This window comes from Beta vulgaris, chromosome 6, assembly GCF_026745355.1.
Source record: "Beta vulgaris subsp. vulgaris cultivar EL10 chromosome 6, EL10.2, whole genome shotgun sequence".
Lineage (NCBI taxonomy): Eukaryota > Viridiplantae > Streptophyta > Magnoliopsida > Caryophyllales > Amaranthaceae > Beta > Beta vulgaris.
Genome location: NC_079207.1, coordinates 65,295,391 through 65,314,289, shown reverse-complemented (window position 1 = coordinate 65,314,289; position 18,899 = coordinate 65,295,391). Strand labels below are relative to the sequence as shown.

Here is an 18,899-nt window from a genome sequence, read left to right as displayed (position 1 = left end):
GGTGTGCGAAATTCCTCGAGTCTTCATCAACTATTCAACTCGTAACTTGTAAGTTCTTTTAAATCTTCTTTGAGTTCTCTTTAGTTATGTTTTCTTTTTGTCAAATTTCCTATTTTGTTATTTTTTTTGCTGTAATATTTCATTTTTTTGGCTATTCAACTCTTACTTGATTCTCTTTAGCTGCTGCTCCGCGAAAGCGTTGAGTTTTTTATTTGAATTTTTTTTAATTGTAACAGGTTTTCTAAACATTTTTCCATTTTGGGTTGTCCAATTTACAAATGAAACTCTACCTAAATTTTTAGAAAATATCATTTTATTATTGAAGTGTTTCTTTAAAGAAGTAGAGAATCAAGGTAATGTCACTGTATAACATGTTTAATGTCGCCTTATAGTTTCCCCAAGTGAAAAAGTACGGCGGCAATGCGTCGACTAAGCTAGGTCTTCCGCTGCTAATCTTGAGTAATTTAGTTAATAAGAATGCTTAGAAGTCAGGGTTTAGCTCAACCCGATTTTGTCCCGAAAATCCCGCTCTTTTTTTATCCAAAATAGTGGTTTTGGATACAAATATTTGGCCCGACCCGACTAATGGATAATTTTTTAAAGGCCCAGCCCGACCCATGATCACCAGTACTCTTATCCCTATACCTAATAATGAAACCTCAATCCTAGACATATTAATTATATGCGGAGGGACAAGCATTAAAATACATGAACATTAAGGTAAAACGTTATTCACAAATTTACCTATAAACTCATTACCATATGGCTTATTGCTACCTTACAAACAGGTTGCTAAAGATGTTAGGCACGCAACACCGCAAGAAGGGGATGGTGCAAATATAAAACACACTACGATGTAACATTAAAAATAATAATATAAAGACATTATATAAGTGGTAATCATGTGCAACCAATATCTTCAAATTTATTGGTATCTTGAAAACATTTGAAGCGAATGAATCCCCAACCAACTATGGATTTTTTCGGAGAGTATCCCGTTTCCCATTACTCAATAGGCTCCATATCTTTTTATTAAGAAAATGTAGTATATATACCTCTTGCGAGTTGACCTCCGTCAGTGACTGTTCACTTTAAAGTAAGTGGGGGAAGTCGTAATTAGTTGGTGTACAATTTCAATAAAAAAAAAAAGAACCTATTGAATGCGAAGGGGGAAATAGGATATCTTTCAATCAAAGCTATTCCTTTAGCTTGGCGTTTAGCTACTAAGCTATGCGGGTCATCGACAAGGAGAGCAATAGAATTAGTGAAGGAAGTATAGCATCAAAGGGCGCTTATCCTGCTAATCCTGAGTCATGGCAAATATCTGACGGAGTGAAGGCTTGGAAAAGATGGACAAGTTCAAATGACGTTCTTTGGCCAATCGACCATATTGGTAAGAAAAAACTAACCCTCACAGACAATTCGGTAAAAAAAATTGTTCTGCCGATAATTTGGTAAATGAAATAAGCTCCAGCGACATATAGGTCAATTTTTTCTATACTTTTCAGATTGGTCAACAAGTGAAATTTACATGAATTTATTAAATAATGGGTCAGGATCGTACGCTCTGATACCATGATAAACTTCATTTGGCCAAAAAAGCCTAGGCTGAAGGAGAGCTTGATCATATACAAGGTTGGTAGGGTTTCATCCTAAAACCAAATGGTGATAGGTGGAGTACCCCACCGATCTATATGTTTGTCATTATCTCTCTAATTCTTCAATGTCGGACACTATTTTCTAATTCACATGTGGGTTATAACACGCTTAACAACAGTTAAGTTCTTATAAAAGTTGGGATCTTCATGCTAAATTCATTCTTCATACATTATCATTGAATGTTCAGTTTCTTTCAATAATTCCTTACTAAACTTTAATATCTATCTTGCCAAAAAAACATAATACAGCTTGAAGCATTAAGTACTTGCAAAAATCAAAGCATTTCTCCTCTGTCTTTGAGTCTCTGCAAGCTCCACTATAATAAATTCCATGTTTTTTTTTTCAGTGAAAGAAAATAAATAGTCTTGTTGCGTTATCTCGGACCGAGTTCTGTAATATTGAGAGTTCCTGTGTATTTGTTAACATCACATTGGATTTGTTGGTCTTCATTCACGGGTGATGCATCATAGTTACTATCTGTCGCATCAGTATTGACATTACTAAAGGTGAAAACGTGGGGTGCGCTTGGCAAAGGCAGTGTAACAGATTGTCCATTCAATACAGCAATAACCAAATTCATTCGAGGCCTTCTAGTTGCATCTTCTTGGATGCACAGTAGACCTATGTGGATGCACAGCTTCACCTCTTCGATCGAAAAGATGCTCTTGAGTGCAGGGTCTACCAGCTCTAACATAGCTCCCTCACTCCAAAGTCTCCATGTCTGTGTTATGAATTAAACATGTCAACATACTACTTATTATTAGATACATAGGAAAGGAAAGAGTAGTTAAATGGTTTAATTAGAGTCTTACAAGGTGTAGTAATCCCTCTTCATGTAGTTGTCGATCAAAGAAACTATTCCTTTGGCCACTGACCATCTCCAGGACTATGACTCCAAAACTATAAACATCTGATTTTACAGAAAATTGGCCGGCCATTGCATACTCTGGAGCCATGTATCCACTGCAAAAGAAATTTAGAACGTTATGGTTGGGTTCTTTTAAAGATCAAAATGGTTACGTTCAACTAAAGAACCATGCAGTATATATCATAGGCAAGTTATTGTTGGTACGCCGAGTACTTACTATGTTCCTACAATTCTTTTAGTGTCCCCTTGGGTTTGATCCAATACAAAAAAGCTTAGCAAGGCCAAAGTCGGAAATTTTGGCATTCATCGTCTCGTCAAGTAATACATTGCTGGATTTAAGATCCCGATGTATTATTTTGAGTCGAGAGTCTTCATGAAGATATAGAAGTCCCCTTGCTATTCCATGGATAATTTTAAACCTTGTTTCCCAATCCAAAGATGCACGCTTCAATGGGTCTGTGATAAAAAAAAATGTGTCGAAATGTAATAAGGTACATTAGCCTTATTGTAACTTCTGTTACAAAACCCGGTATATATACCGCATGCATGACACGCACAAGGCTATACTTTTTGTTCATTCGGAATACTCTTGTGACTTGTCCAAATGAACAATTAAACAAAACGGGAGAGCTATAAACGAGCATACATAGATATAGTTAAAAGAAGGATATGTACGATGCAAGTAGTACCATATAAGAAACGATCAAGACTTGAATTAGGTAAAAATTCATAGATAAGTATCTTTTCCTTCTCTGATATGCAAAATCCCAGCAATTTAACTAAGTTTCGATGCTGAAGCTTTGCAACTAAAACAACTTCATTCTTGAACTCCAAGGTGCCTTGTTCTGAGTATTTTGAGAGCCTCTTCACAGCGATTTCTTGCCCATTAGCAAGCTTTCCCTGAACAAAAACATTAATTCAAAATTTTCTTCTACTAATCACTAGATAATTAGCTCATTGATCACGGTTAATGCTTTACCTTGTACACCTCACCAAATCCTCCCCTTCCAAGTTTGTTATCCTCGGAGAAGTTGTCAGTTGCGCCTTTTATTGTGTTGAAGTCATATTGCAATGATTCCGCATTGCCATGTCTTCCATATCATCATCTGCAACAATTGTACAAGATGATTATTTGAGTGGTCATTTTAGGACTTTATAATGTATATAACCTTTGAACATTTGTGATCATATTATAAAATTAATACTTAAATCTATAGTATAATCTGTAACACCACGGTTTTCACTCATAACTAGTTATTAGGTCCGGGGCTCCGGGCTATGCTCCGGGTAAGAACTTTAGCCTAGTGGTTAGAACTTTAATATATGTATTTGAGGTCTCGGGATCAAACCCTATTCTATGCAATTTCTTAATTTTTTTTATGGGTTTTTTCACCAGGTACCCCTGTGGTTTTTCAAAATTCATGGGGTACCCCTGGTTTTAAAAAAATGCACCAGGTACCCTTATTATTCAAGTTAAATGCACCAAATACCCTTAATGACTAACGGTGTTAAGTTTCCGTTAGTCATCAGGGTTAATTAACTCTCTAACCCTAATTAAACCTAATTAATTAACTAAACCCTAACCTCTAACCTTACCCTAACCCTAACCCATGACTTGAACACAACCACCACACCACCCCAACCACCACCACCCCCTCCCTCCCTTCCTCCCTCCCTCAGACCCTCACCCCTGCAGCAGTCCTCATCATCCCCCTAGATTTCCCCAACCCACCCCCACCCCTACCCCCACCCCCGGCAGCTTCCCCCTCCCCTAGCAGCAAACACCACCACTCCCTTGCACTGTAAAAACCACCAGACCCTGCACCCTCTAAAACAGATTTTGAAAACATTTTCGAAAATCAATTTTAAAACATTTTTGAAATCAAAACCATTTTCGAAATTATTTTAGAAACCATTTTCAAAATTATTTTCGAAAACCATTTTCAAAAATCAGTTTTCGAAAACCTTTTGCGAAAACGATTTTCGAAATCATTTTTCGAAACCAATTCTGAAATCATTTTCGAAAACAAATTTTGAAAACATTTTCGAAACCATTTTCGAAATCAGAAATCAATGAAGAAAAAGGAGAGAGAAAAAGAAATCAAGGAGGAATTTCGACGGGGTTGTTGAGAAAGATACGGTTCAAAGTAATTCGCGACTGGGAATTCGCGCAAGACGAGGAGGAGGAGTGGCGCCATTGATGAGCTTCAGTAGAGAGGAGAGAGGGGGCTGATGTCGTGTCGGTTGCGGGGGAGGGGTGTTGCGGGTCCGAGTGGGTGGGGGAGGGGTGTTGCGGGGGTAGGGAGGGGGTCTGTTGCAGGCTCCGGGGTGGGGGGTTGGGGGAGGGGAAGGGAGTGCTGGTTGTTGGGTGGTGGTGGTTGGATAGTGGGGGGTAAGGTTTGAAGTTAGGGAGTTAGGTTTAGGGTTAGGATTTGCTTAGTTAATTAGGGATTTAATTAGGGTTAGAGGGTTAAAGGGGTTAATTAACCTAATGACTAACGGAAACTTAACACCGTTAGTCATTAAGGGCATTCATGCATTTTGTGAAAAGAATAAGGGTACCTGGTGCATTTTTTTGAAATTAGGGGTACCCCATGAATTTTGATAAAGTACAAGGGTACCTGGTGAAAAAACCGTAAAAAAATTATCGAGCCTGTTTGCGAGCTTTCGAGCCGAGCTTAAGGTAGCTCAGGCTCGGCTCGTTAAGTTCTCGAGCCGATCCGAACTCGAGTCGAGCCCTCTCGAACCGAGCTTTGACCGAACCGAGCTCGAACAGTTTGCGAGCCACCCTGGCTCATTAACACCCCTACCTGGTCATATTTTTCGTAGAAAACAATCCTATGGGGTGCGGCATGACTTATAATTCATCCTGGTGCATCACACCATCTTAATTGCCCTAGAATGTCATCAAGCCACCCATTTATGATTTTGTGGTGCAGCCACGAAATGGCCCCGAAACGGTCGTAGAAGTTGTTCTTATGCCCGTTCAAAGTCGTGGAAGACCTTAATATACCCCCCATGTCACCTCGAGGCATCCCACGGCATTCAGTGCACGGGTCTTAGGGACGTCTCAAACTGTGACTTATAGCCTTCAATTTTCACCGTTTTAGGGCTCCACCAGGCCCAATCAAATATTTGCCGAAAACCTTCCTATGGGGTGCGGCACACCTTATTATGCATCCCGGGTGCTTATCTGAAATGCCTCAGAATACCATCAAACCAACCATTTATGATTTTGTGGTGCAACAACGGAATGGGACCTAAACGGTCGTAAAAGTTGTTCTTTTGCCTGTTCAAAGTTGTGGAAGTCCTTAATATACCATCCCATGTTCCCTTGAGGCATCCCACGACATTCGGTGCACGGTTCCCGGGGACGTCTAAAACCATGACTTATAGCCTTCAAATTTGACCATTTTACGGCTCTTTCGGACTCGGTCATATTTTTCGCCGAAAACCTTCGTATGGGTGCGGCACGACTTATAATGCATAAGGGGTGCATCGCACCATCTTAATTGCCCTAGAACGCCACCAAACGACCTATTTATGATTTTGTGGTGCAGCCATGGAATGACCCCGAAACGGTCGTAAAAGTTATTTTTATTCCCGTTCAAAGTCGTGAAAGTCCTTAATATACCATCACATTTCCCCTCGAGACATCCCACGACATTCGGTGCACGGTTCCCGGGGATGTCTAAAATCGTGACTTATAGCCTTCAATCTTGACCGTTTTAGGGCTCCTCCGGACCATTCATATTTTTCACCGAAAACCATCCTATGGGGTGCGGCACGACTTAATTATAATTCATCCCGGGTGCTTCACACCATCTTAATTGCCCCAGAATGCCAACAAGCCACCCATTTATGATTTTGTGGTGCAGCCACGGAATGGCCTCGAAACGGTCATAGAAGTTGTTCTTATGCACGTTCAAAGTCGTTGAAGACCTTAATATACCATCTCATGTCCCCTCGAGGCATCCCACGACATTCGGTGCACAGTTCTCGGGGACGTCTAAAACCGTGACTTTAACCTTCAATTTTGGCTTTTTTAGGGGTATTTTCTAATTTCTCCTGGCCTGTCACATTTTTCTCCTGAAAAATTTCTACGGTTTTGGGCATGACTTATAAAGTATCACGAGTGCTTGGTACCCGTTGTATTGCTACATAATGACTTTAAATACCTCATTAATACTTTTTCGTAACAAACTTCGGAATGACATGCAAATTGTCGTGAAAGCCATCATATGTCTGTTCCAAGACATGGGAGTCCTTTCGAATGACCTTCCATGTCCATAGGAGGCATCCTATGAACTCTAGTTCCCGGGACACGGGAAGGTCCGAAAGCATGCATTATAATTTTCAATTTTTGCTGTTTTAGGTTCATTTTCGGTACCTCATGGCCCGGTCATATTTTTCTCCTGAAACTTTCTAGGGGCACTGGCATGACTTGTAACGTATCTTGGGTGTTTGGGACCATTTGCATTGCCTCCGAAAGCCTCTAAATACCCCTTTTATTTTCTCTCGTGCAACCCAAAAATGTCTAAAAATGGTCGTGAAAGCAATCATATATCCGTTTTAAGCCATGAGAGTACTTTCGAATGAATTCCCATGTCCGTAGGAGGCATCTCATGGCCCCCGGTGCCCGGGCCCTGTGAACATCCGCAAGCATGTATTATAACCTTCAATTTTGGCTTTTTAGAGGGCATTTTCATACATCTCCTAGTAAGGGCCCTGTCATATTTTTCTTCTGAAACCTCTCCAGGGGATTCGACATGACTTGTAGCGAATCTCTGGTGGTTAGTACTCGTTTTGGTTTCCAAGGGGAACTGACATGACTTATAAAGTATCCCGGGTGTTTGGGACCATTTGGGTTGCCTCAGAGAGCCTTTAAATACCCTGTTTATTATTTACAAATTAAAATTACCTGAAAAAGAACGTGAAAGCAGTCGTATATCCATTCCAAGCCACGTAAGATACCTTAATAGTGATGGCTGTAAGAGACGGCTTACTTAAATATGGTCAATCAAATATTTATTTCTTCTTCTTCTAGATGAAATAATAAGCAATAAAAAAGCATGGATGATACTAATTGATGAGTGATTATGTCATACATACCTAAATAAATTAGTTTTTAGGTTTGGGCTATGTCCCGAGTAATTACAATATTTATTTATTAACATTTTACTTTATAGATATAACACCTAAACATTACTTGGTTTGGTAGTTAAGACTTTAGTGTATTATAAACTTGAGGTCATGGGATCAAATCTTATAAGAAGCATTTTCTATTTCTTTGTTTTATTGTTCCGTGTTTACATAAAATAAACAGTCTAAGGGATAGCGTCATATGGTGTAGTTCCTTGCTTAGAAACGCCTTTTAATATGTTAGTATAGATATTGTTCTATGTTAATACTTATTTGCAATATCAAGGTCTGCATATATTAAAACCTGTATCATTATATTCATAGAATAAGGTATCCATGTTTTTTGAATTCGAATTTCAGCATTTAGTTTATCTATACATATGGAAAAATAATTACAACTAGTTCTATAGAAATTATTAAGAACTTGATATTTTTGTAACCTTTTATGTATACAAAATTAATGTTCTGAATTCAGCTTTACGAAATGTGATGCCTTATGAATATAAAAGATAGCTAGTTTGAGTATTCAAGATCTACCACAAGAAGATGCTTGAAAAGCAATAACAACTCAGGATTAGTCTTGTTGAATCATCACTAAAATAGCCAACATAATCTAAGGTTCATCATCACTATATATGAATTCCCAATTTAGTCTATCATAGTGTTTGTCTTGTTCACCTTGATTATTCAATTAGACTCTGGATTAACTAATTTTCTTGCAAGAAATTTAGTCTATTTTTGCGATAATCTTTAGAATAAATTATGGTTTTTACTTGGAATCAACCATGAAGCAAACTACCAATATTTATCATCAATACAGACCCTTTACTTTTATTTTTTTTATTTCTTTTTCCACCTTGCCCTATTTCTAACATTTACCCTTGTGGATTTCAAATGATGTAAATGATATCATCGAAATTCAAAAGTAGTTCCATCAAAACATCTCGAATACATTATTATCCCATTATACTCCATATAAATCTCATATACATGACTTAATGTCAATATATTAGTTACGATACATCATATCATATGTCAGAGTGGTTTTAGGAAAGAGATACCAACTAACTTTATTATGACCAATCCTTTTTTCCTTTTCTTGTTTCCTAACGGCGAACAACAAGCTTTGTGTACTTGTACGTATATAAGAGTAATTTGACGCACCATTATACATTTTACATGTTATCTTACAAAACTACCTATTTTAATTTTCGGCAGTAGGAATGTTTTTTTTTTTTTTGCTTTCATTGAGCTTTCTAGAAGACAAATTAAATTGAAGAAATAAGCTAGATTGCGTAAGTTGCTATAAAGTTCCATAATTTCAACAAATGACAACTAGTTGTAGCTTAGCATATTTAGGCATGTGAACTGTGAAGTGTGAAAATCAACTGTTCCGCCGAAAAATGTTACTCTTTAGTCTTTCCACTTTGGTTCAAAATAAAACTGTAAAGGTGAAAAAACCCAAAGTTTTTCCCTTAAAATCCTCGCTTACTTCGTTACTCAATCTCCTTTAGAATTTACATCTAAAAGAAATAACTCAATTTTCTTTTTGACCTTAACAAACTTACACGTGATTGAAGTGGGTACGTTTAGAGTTAACAGCTAGAAAGTGGAGTAATTATTAGGATTTAAGACTCTTTGCGCCGTATAGTAGTATCTAATAAGATTTTGGGAACACATATTCAATGTAAGTTCGGTAATATTTGTCCTTGTACAGTCTTGAACCTTAAGCCATAAAATGTGGCACAATTTTTATTTTACTTTTGGATCTCCCGATCTCAATCAAGCAAGTTTTACATGAAGAAGATTTGGCCCGACATGTTCTATTTAATATAGGTAGGAGAAGAATCCGATTCGATATTCGAAAAAAAAAATAGAGGAAGCATAACCAAATCAAGATGATACATATCAACCTTTCTTCTTGCGATAAAGATCTTACCCTTTCCAAAGGAAGCTCCGCCTTCAAATGTCGGATGCGTCTACGATGTGTGATCTTTTGTCAGATGGAACCTGATGGTAGTCTTTGTACCATTAGATCTATAGAGTTATGAGATGGTCTTAAATACTTCTCCCGTTTCGCTTTAAATGCAATAAATGAGTATTATTAGTGAGATATAAAATATTCATTTGTTGTATTTAAAACGAAACAGATGAAGTATCAATTTGTTCAAACTGGATGTGAACAATAGTTGGGCTTTTGGGGGCTTTGAAGCCCCTTTTAGAAATTCACTTACAGAATCTGACAGGCCCATTATTCATAAAATGAAACTGATTGTAGACTTGTAGTGCTGCTGCCAAAGAAAGGTTGTACCATGCATGTTTGGATTTTGGTGGAAGTCCCGTAAACAGGTTTTACATGATCAGATGCCAAATACTAACTCATTTTGTATGAAGTTATTAGTGCATTACAATATGAACTAGGGTAAGAAAAAAGGGGTAAAGAATTTCTAAATAACTAGAGTAACAATGAACTTGCATTGTTTTGGATGATTAGTCAATTAAATATGTAATTTGATTAACAAAATTATTTTATGCCGTGTTTTACGTCAACCAATGGTCTAATACTCTAACTCCCCATTTGGTTAGCGATACTAAATGGTGGTAATAGACTAATGGCAATGATTTCTAGTGCAAATTTGTGAAGGCATTCTCATGTCAACCTCTACGGTGATGCTACTTTATCTCCAAACACCTGCTTTTATCCTAAAATTTCATTACCATCCATTACCACTTGGGAAGGTGGTATTGGGTGGCGAGTCTATAGGATGAAGGTGGTATTGGTAATGCCACTTTACCTCCAAACACCAATTTCACAACGCTAGAGGATCCAAATTCCAAACATATTGGGTGGTAAGTCTAGTAATGGAAATTTGTGAAGGAAAACACATGTATTGACATCAAGTTTCATTACCATAGATGTTAATGTTGGAATATCTTCATAGACTTACACTAAAAAGCATTACCATTACCACAATTTAATCCATTAACCAAACATGTTGTAACGTGTTTAGATAGTTGCCAAATCTGCATTAGATTTCATATAGTTGCGCATAAAACATCGAGTTGTTTGGTTTAGAGGTTTTTGCTAAGCCCGAAAATAAAATTTCCAACATGATTTTATAGTTGGGATCTTCATGCTAACATAGTATCATCATTCATTATCATTCAATGTTTAGTACTACCTCCGTTTTATATTATTTGCAACGATTGACATAAAGTGTGAGTAGAAAATGTCTAATCATTGCAAATAATATAAAACGGAGGTAGTATTTCTAATTTTAGTTATTTCTTTTAAAGATATATCATAGCACAAGGTTTAATATGTTGCTTTCTAAATACGACATGTATAAAAAAAAAGTTAACACAGCTTGAGCTAATAAGTGCTTTACAAATCAAAACATATGTCCTCTGTGTTTGAGTCTTTGCAAGCTCCACTGCAATAGAATTGTAGAAATATCAAGTATTCACTAAGTATTTTCTAAGTATTTATTTCTCATTATGTATTTACAGCAGTTGGTACTACAGCTAGCTGTGATTTCTAGCTGTTATTTTGTCTGCTAGTGTTTTTGGACTGTTGTCTTTGATGAGCTGTACCCTCGGAATTGTAAACTTTCCTAGTATAAAAAGTTGAATGAAGATCCTCCTAGGTTTATGAGCCCAAAAATATTGTGCGCCGCTTTTATCTGAAAAATGTTATCTTGGTCTTTTCTTCATGGTATCAGAGCACACTAGGTGCTGTTCCTACAAAAATTTTACAAAAATTTCATATTTTTATTTTTCATCTCAACCTTAAGTCTGGAAGCAGAAGGAGAGATTGTAGATCTTAGCTTAGAGCTGAGAAAACTATTTTCCATGGCTGAAAAACAAGTCATACCATATTCAGACCCATACTATCTGGGTAATTCTGATAACTCTGTCACTCCTCTATCAAGTATAATCTTCAATGGGAACAATTATCTCCCTTGGAGTAGAAGTGTTAGAATGGCTCTAGGAGCTAAAAACAAGCTCGGGTTCATTGATGGTAAGATTCCTAAACCTGCTTCAAATTCTGAAGAGTTCAGTAAATGGACTAGAAATGATTACATGTTAAGATGCTGGCTATTTGCTTCTGTTACTCCTGAAATAGCTGATGTTCTAATCCTATGTGAGTCTGCAAAGGGGTTCTGGGATGAGTTAGTTGAAAGATATGGTCAGTCTAATGCTCCTCAGTTATATGCCATTAAGAAAGAAGTAACTGGGCTAATGCAAAATGATATGAGTGTTGTAGATTACTATAGTAAACTGAAGAAATCCTGGGATGAGTTGAATGCTTTGGATGGTTTTCCAGAGTGTACTTGTGGTAATTTGAAGGAATGTGATTGCAAGTATTTGAAGAGAGTATTGGAGAGAGAGACTCAAAGTAGAGTGATAGATTTTCTGATGGGTTTGAATAACAAGTATGATAGTCTGAGAGGAAGCATCCTGGCCATGGATCCTTTGCCAAACATCAACAAGGTTTTTCAGCTTGTTCTACAAGCAGAAAAACAGAAGCAAGTGAGTGATAACCTTGATTCTGGAATAGAAGCTAGTGCTTTGTTTGCTAACAACAATACTTTGAATGGAGGTCAGCAAACAAAAGGGAATATTCAGTTCATGAGAGGAAATTTCAAAGGAAAAGAGAGCAAAGAAGAGAAACTAAGAAAATATTTTTGTGACCACTGTAAAATGAGAGGTCATACTAAGGAAGGTTGTTTCAAGCTAAATGGATATCCACATTGTGACCACTGTCAAATGAAAGGTCACACTAAGGAAGGGTGTTTCAAGATACATGGGTATCCAGATCGATTTAAAGGTGGAACTCAAAGGGGGAAGAGAATGATGTCTTATGCTGGGAATGTTGAAGGAAGAGAAGAAGGAAGCAACCAGCAAGAGCCGTTGGATTTTGGAGGGCATAAGGATCAGAATATAGTTAACAACTTGGTGGAGCAAGTTTTGAAGGCTCTCTCAATAAGACAAAATGAAGGAACCAGCAATTCTGTTAACAGCTCTCAGATGAGTAATTTTGCAGGTATCATTTCTTCCAATAGTGCTCAATCATATTATGATTTGCTTGGGAAAAACACCTGGATTATTGATTCAGGTGCATCTGAACATATGGTGAACTATGATAAAAACCTATTTGAAAGAAAAACCTTGAACAAAGCTGTTCATGTAGGATTGCCAGATGGAACCATAAGGCAGGTGAAGGAGATGGGTTCTATATATTTAGGACCAAAGTTGATTTTAAGGAATGTATTGTACATTCCTAAATTCAAGCATAGCTTGCTCTCTGTTGCTAGAATCATACAACAGAACAAGCTCAAGGTGTCCTTTTCTGATGAAAGATGTATTTTTCAGGACCCTTCTAGTGGAGAAATTGTAGGAGAAGGTAGCAGATATGGAGGAGTGTATCAGCTGGATCTTGGAAATGATGAAGTTCTTGTGAAGGAATCTCTCATGAAACAATGTAATAATCTAGTTGTTACCAAGAAGAGAAAACATGATGTCATGTTGTTACATCAAAGATTGGGGCACACTTCTTTGTCCAAACTTAAACATATCTCTCAATGTGAATGCAATGGTTTAACTGAACTATTTTGTGATACTTGTTGTCTTGCCAAGCATCACAAGCTCCCTTTTCCTATTAGCAAATCTATTGCTGATAATATTTTTGATCTTGTGCACATTGATTTGTGGGGGCCCTATAGGGTTCAAACTATTACAGGTGGAAGATATTTCTTGACTATCTTGGATGATCATTCAAGAGTCACTTGGACTTTCTTGATCAACAATAAAGAACAAGTTAAGAATGTTTTAAGCAATTTTATTGCTTATGTTGAGAACCATTTTCAGGTTTCTATAAAGACTATCAGAACTAATAATGGCACTGAAATTGTGCAAAGTGAATGTGGGAAGATTCTTGCTGATAAAGGGATCTTTCATCAAAGAAGTTCTCCTAGAACTCCCCAACAAAATGGGAGAGTTGAAAGGAAGCACAAGCACCTTGCTGAAACTGCCAGAGCTATGAAGATTCATGCTGCTCTCCCAAACAAATTTTGGGGTGAATGTATTCTAGCTGCCACACATATTATCAATCTTCTCCCTAGTGCAGTGATTGGGTGGCAAACACCTTTTGAAAGGTTGATGAATAAACAACCTGATTACAGCTTGCTCAAAGTGGTAGGTTGTTTATGTTATGCCACAAATTCTCTTACAAAAGGTGATAAGTTTGCCCCCAAAGCCAAAAGATGTGTCATGCTGGGTTACCCAAGTGGTCAAAAAGCCTATAGAGTTTATGATTTGGAGAGTCACAAGCTAATGGTTTGTAGAGATGTTGTTTTCAAAGAGGATATTTTCCCTTTTAAGGACACAGATCCACATAATCAAGAAGGGAATCCCCTTTTATTTCACTCACAATCTAACACTCTTGATGAAGATCCTCCTCTCTTGATTGATGAAGTTGACAGTGATATGGATGAATCCCTTCAATATGACACTGGTGTTCAAGAGACACCTGCTGCACCTGCCACATCTGACACTCATTTTCAGGATCACACTGAAAATGTTGTTCCTCAACCTGTCCCAAATGTTTGTAACCTCAGAAGGTCTGGGAGAGAAAGAAAATTTCCTTCGAAATATGATGACTATGTATTACCTGCTACAAAGGTGTTTGATACATCTAGGTCTGATTCTAGCTCAAATCAACCTAGTGCAAACATGGTAATGATCACCTTGGCCAACAAGGATTACTACAATCATGATTACATTGTTTCCCTTAACAATGTCTTCAAAGAAAGAGAACTTGCAACTTATTTTGAGGCATCTAAACATGCTAAATGGAGAGAAGCTATGAAGGAGGAGTTAACAGCTCTTGAAAAAAATGGAACCTGGATCATTACTACTCTTCCAGAGGGACACAAGGCCCTTGACAGTAAGTGGGTTTATAAGGTTAAATTCAAGCCAAATGGAGAGGTTGAAAGATACAAGGCAAGATTAGTTGCTCGAGGTGATAGACAGGTGAAAGGGAAGGACTACAAAGCCACTTTCTCCCCTGTAGCAAAGTTTGCTACAGTTAGAACCATGATTGCCCTTGCAACCAAAAGGGGATGGAAACTGTCTCAATTGGACATCAACAATGCTTTTTTGCATGGCCACTTAGAAGAGGAGGTGTATTTGAAGATACCACATGGTTATCTTACTGAAGATAATCAAGGGAAGGTATGTAGACTGAAGAAAAGCCTCTATGGTCTGAAGCAACCTTCAAGACAATGGAACATAGAGTTGAGAAAATTTCTAAAGGGGCTTGGTTACACTCAATGTCCCAGAGATAGTTCTGTTTTCTTCAAAAGGAATGAAAACAAGATCAGCAAAGCTCTTGTCTATGTTGATGATTTGTTACTTACTGGTGATGATGAGCTTGGAATTCATCATCTTAAGCAAAGCCTTGATGATGCCTTTACCATCAAGGATTTGGGAGAATTGAGGTATTTTCTTGGAATTGAAGTTGCCAGGAATGACCAAGGCACTGTCATTAACCAAAGAAAATACACTCATGATTTAATTCATGATGCTGGACTTCATAATTGCACTGCTGTCAAGTTTCCTTTTCCTAACACTAGGGGAAAAAAAAGGAAGGGCTGCGCAGGAAGGGCTGCGCTTTTTCTAAAAGCGCAGCCCTACTAGTGAAGGGCTGCGCTTTTCTACAAAAGCGCAGCCCTACATAACAGAAGGGCCGCGCTTTTAAAGAAAAGTGCAGCCCTACTAAGTGAAGGGCTGCGCTTTTTAAAAAGGCGCAGCCCTTCTTACTAATTAGGGCTGCGCTTTTTAGTCAAACGCAGCCCTTTTATTAAAAGGGCTGCGTTTTTTAGGACAAGCGCAGCCCTTCATGGGCTTTTTTTTATTTTTATTTTGAAAAAAAGCGCTAGGGTTTTTCTCATTCTCTCGTCTCTCATAGACTCACACTCTCATTCTCTCTCTCCTCCCTCACATTCACCTGCGGACCTGCCTCTCTCCTTCATACACTCTCATTTTCTCTCTCCTCCCTCACATTAATCCTCTCAAATTCTCCCTTTTCCTCTCCTTCCCAAAATCAATCCTCCAAAATTGAGAAAAATCCCCTGCGAAGAACACAACAACGGCATTCGCCTGCCTCGCTCCTTCATACAACTCAACAACGGCATCTGCTAGATCTGGTTTTGACATGCAAGAACACAAAGAAGAGAGAGAAACAAACTTAATTTTGTCTGCTAGATCTGGTTAATTTCGCCATTCATCTTCTAAGTTTCTTGTTTTCGAATCTGGTCTTAGTTTTTTGTTTAGGTTCATTTGTTTTTCGAATCTTGTCCAAATTTTTTCGTTTCTTAATTTCATTATTTCACTTTTTTTTGCATCTGATTCGACTGTTCTTCTATTTCTTAGATCTGTTTTTTATTTCGTTTTGTTTGGGGTGAAGGTAGATCTGGTTTTTTCCAATCATAGGTTTAAGGAGTACAAAGTTTTGAGATGAACCAGATTTATTGTTGTTGTAATTTAATTTTTAATTTTTCTTAGATCTGATTTCGTTCATATCATTTCTTAATATGTAGCTACTGATCTAATTACGTACAATATATTGAAATATTATTCTTGAGTGGATCAAAGATAGGTTCGTCATTCTTTAGATACAGATGTTGATGCATCTCCTTCATACAACTCAACAACGGCATTATCTTGTTTTCCCCATTTTCTTTTTCTTATTCGCCATTTCTTCTTCAGTCGAGATTGAATGTTGTTGTTTTGTGTTAATGGTTGATCTTATCTCGTAACCAACCATCTCTCTTTCTCTAAGAAGAACACAAACAAAAACCAATAACAAAAAACAAAATAAATATCCGGCAATACAATATATCGTTTCAATCACTTTGAAATGTTTCTATTTTCTTGCAATTTTTTTACTTATACGACTTATATGCTAATTAGATGTGATTCTATATTTGTTTCTAATAAATAAACAAAGTTTGAGATGGAAGATTAAATATGTTTGGATATCTAATTCTTCGCAATATATATAATTTTATCAATTTGGAATTGATTTTGTGTCAATTTGACAAAAAAAATTCAAAAAAAAAAAAATTTTTTTTTTATTTTTTTTTTGGGTCAAAAGGGCTGCGCTTTTAACAAAAAGCGCAGCCCTTCATGCTTAAAAGGGCTGCGCTTTTTAGGTAAACGCGCAGCCCTTTTAAGCTTAAAGGGCTGCGCTTTTTAGGTAAAAGCGCAGCCCTTCCTTGTGAAGGGCTGCGCTTTTCTAGCGCAGCCCTACTTGGATACTGAAGGGCTGCGATGGAAAGGGCTGCCCTCAAAAAGCGCAGCCCTACATGCCATTTTCAGCGCAGCCCTACTGCTTTTTTCCACTAGTGTAAGGGTGTTAAATTAAGCACGGATGCAGGGGAGATTTTAGAAGATCCTGAAGTATATAGAAGGTTGATTGGTAGACTTTTATATCTCAACCTATCTAGACCTGACATTACCTTTTCTGTCCAGCAACTCAGCCAATTCATGAGCTTGCCTAGACAACCTCACTTACAAGCTGCTCTTCATGTGATAAGATATTTGAAAGGCACACAAGATTATGGTTTATTTTATCCTAAGTCAGGAGGAGAAGAATTTACAGCATATTCTGATGCTGACTGGGGAACTTGTCCTTTCAGTGGAAGATCTTTGACAGGCTATTGCATTTTTATAGGGGGTTGTTTGGTCTCTTGGAAGACCAAGAAACAAAAGGTCATCTCAAAATCATCCTGTGAAGCTGAATTAAGAAGTATGTCCATGGCCACTGCTGAAATTGCTTGGCTCACTGGTCTCTTTGATGATTTGCTGCAATCATATCCTCAGCCTGTCACTCTTTTCTGTGACAACATTTCAGCTGAATATATTGCTCACAATGAGGTGTTTCATGAACGCACAAAACATCTCAAACTCGATTGTTATTATATTCGTGAAAACATTGAAGCAGGCTTAATCACTACTGCTCATGTCAAGACATCTCTACAAATTGCAGACATCCTCACCAAGTCTCTTCCTGCAGCCCAGCACTGTTTTCTTTCTTCCAAGTTGGGACTTGTTTGTCTCCCCTCAAGTCCAACTTGCGGAGGGGATGTAGAAATATCAAGTATTCACTAAGTATTTTCTAAGTATTTATTTCTCATTATGTATTTACAGCAGTTGGTACTACAGCTAGCTGTGATTTCTAGCTGTTATTTTGTCTGCTAGTGTTTTTGGACTGTTGTCTTTGATGAGCTGTACCCTGGGAATTGTAAACTTTCCTAGTATAAAAAGCTGAATGAAGATCCTCCTAGGTTTATGAGCCCAAAAATATTGTGCGCCGCTTTTATCTGAAAAATGTTATCTTGGTCTTTTCTTCAAGAATCAATGTTATTTTGACGGTGAAAAGTATAGATACACTCTTTATTCACTTGGGTGCATGTACTTATTTACGTCTTTGAGTTGCATCTTCTTGGACACACATTTTCACTTCTTCAATTGACATAGCTTCCTCAATCCAAAGCGTCCATGCCTGTGTTATGAATTCGACATGTCAACAAACCACTACTTATTACTTCGAGAGGAAGGAGTTGAATGGTTTAATTCCAATTTTGCTATACCAATTATGTGTAATTGTTGGTCATCGAAGAATCCGTGGATTCACCTATATAAGCTACTACTAAAGTTGCAAAAATAAGAGCCTGAATATCACTTGTAAATAATTCAAGAAACATAATAGATATATGAACCACTAAAGGTACTAAAAAACAAGTACCACAACTACTAATTCATCAAACCAAGTGGTTGCTCACTTTGTCCCTTGACCAATTGGTCAGGGACCAGTCTTTTACCCTTAAGTGGAGCACCCGAGGCGAGGAGATTAGTCACTGCTATTGACGGTGGATACCTTGATTGTTCAACAAAAAAAAAAAAATACTGATTCATCCGCTAATATATTTTCACATAGTCGAGAACTAAGTGGTAGAGGTTTTGAAAATCAATCATGACTTTTGAGTATTCTTAAGTGGCTTTTGGCTTCTTATCGATAATAATATTGTATAGGAACAGAGTTGAGAAATTTGATTGTTATTCTAAATCTGATGTCTATTACTCTATTTATAAGCTAGACCATTGAGTATTCTTAAGTGACTTTAGGCTTCTTATCGATAATAATCATCCTTAAACTATAAAG

At 37.4% G+C, this 18,899-nt stretch overlaps 1 pseudogene; it reads right to left on the bottom strand.

Annotated features, from left to right (window-relative positions):
- Positions 1-2,032: 2,032 nt before the first annotated feature.
- LOC104897686 (cysteine-rich receptor-like protein kinase 10) lies at positions 2,033-4,725 on the bottom strand (annotated as a pseudogene).
- Positions 4,726-18,899: the final 14,174 nt, after the last annotated feature.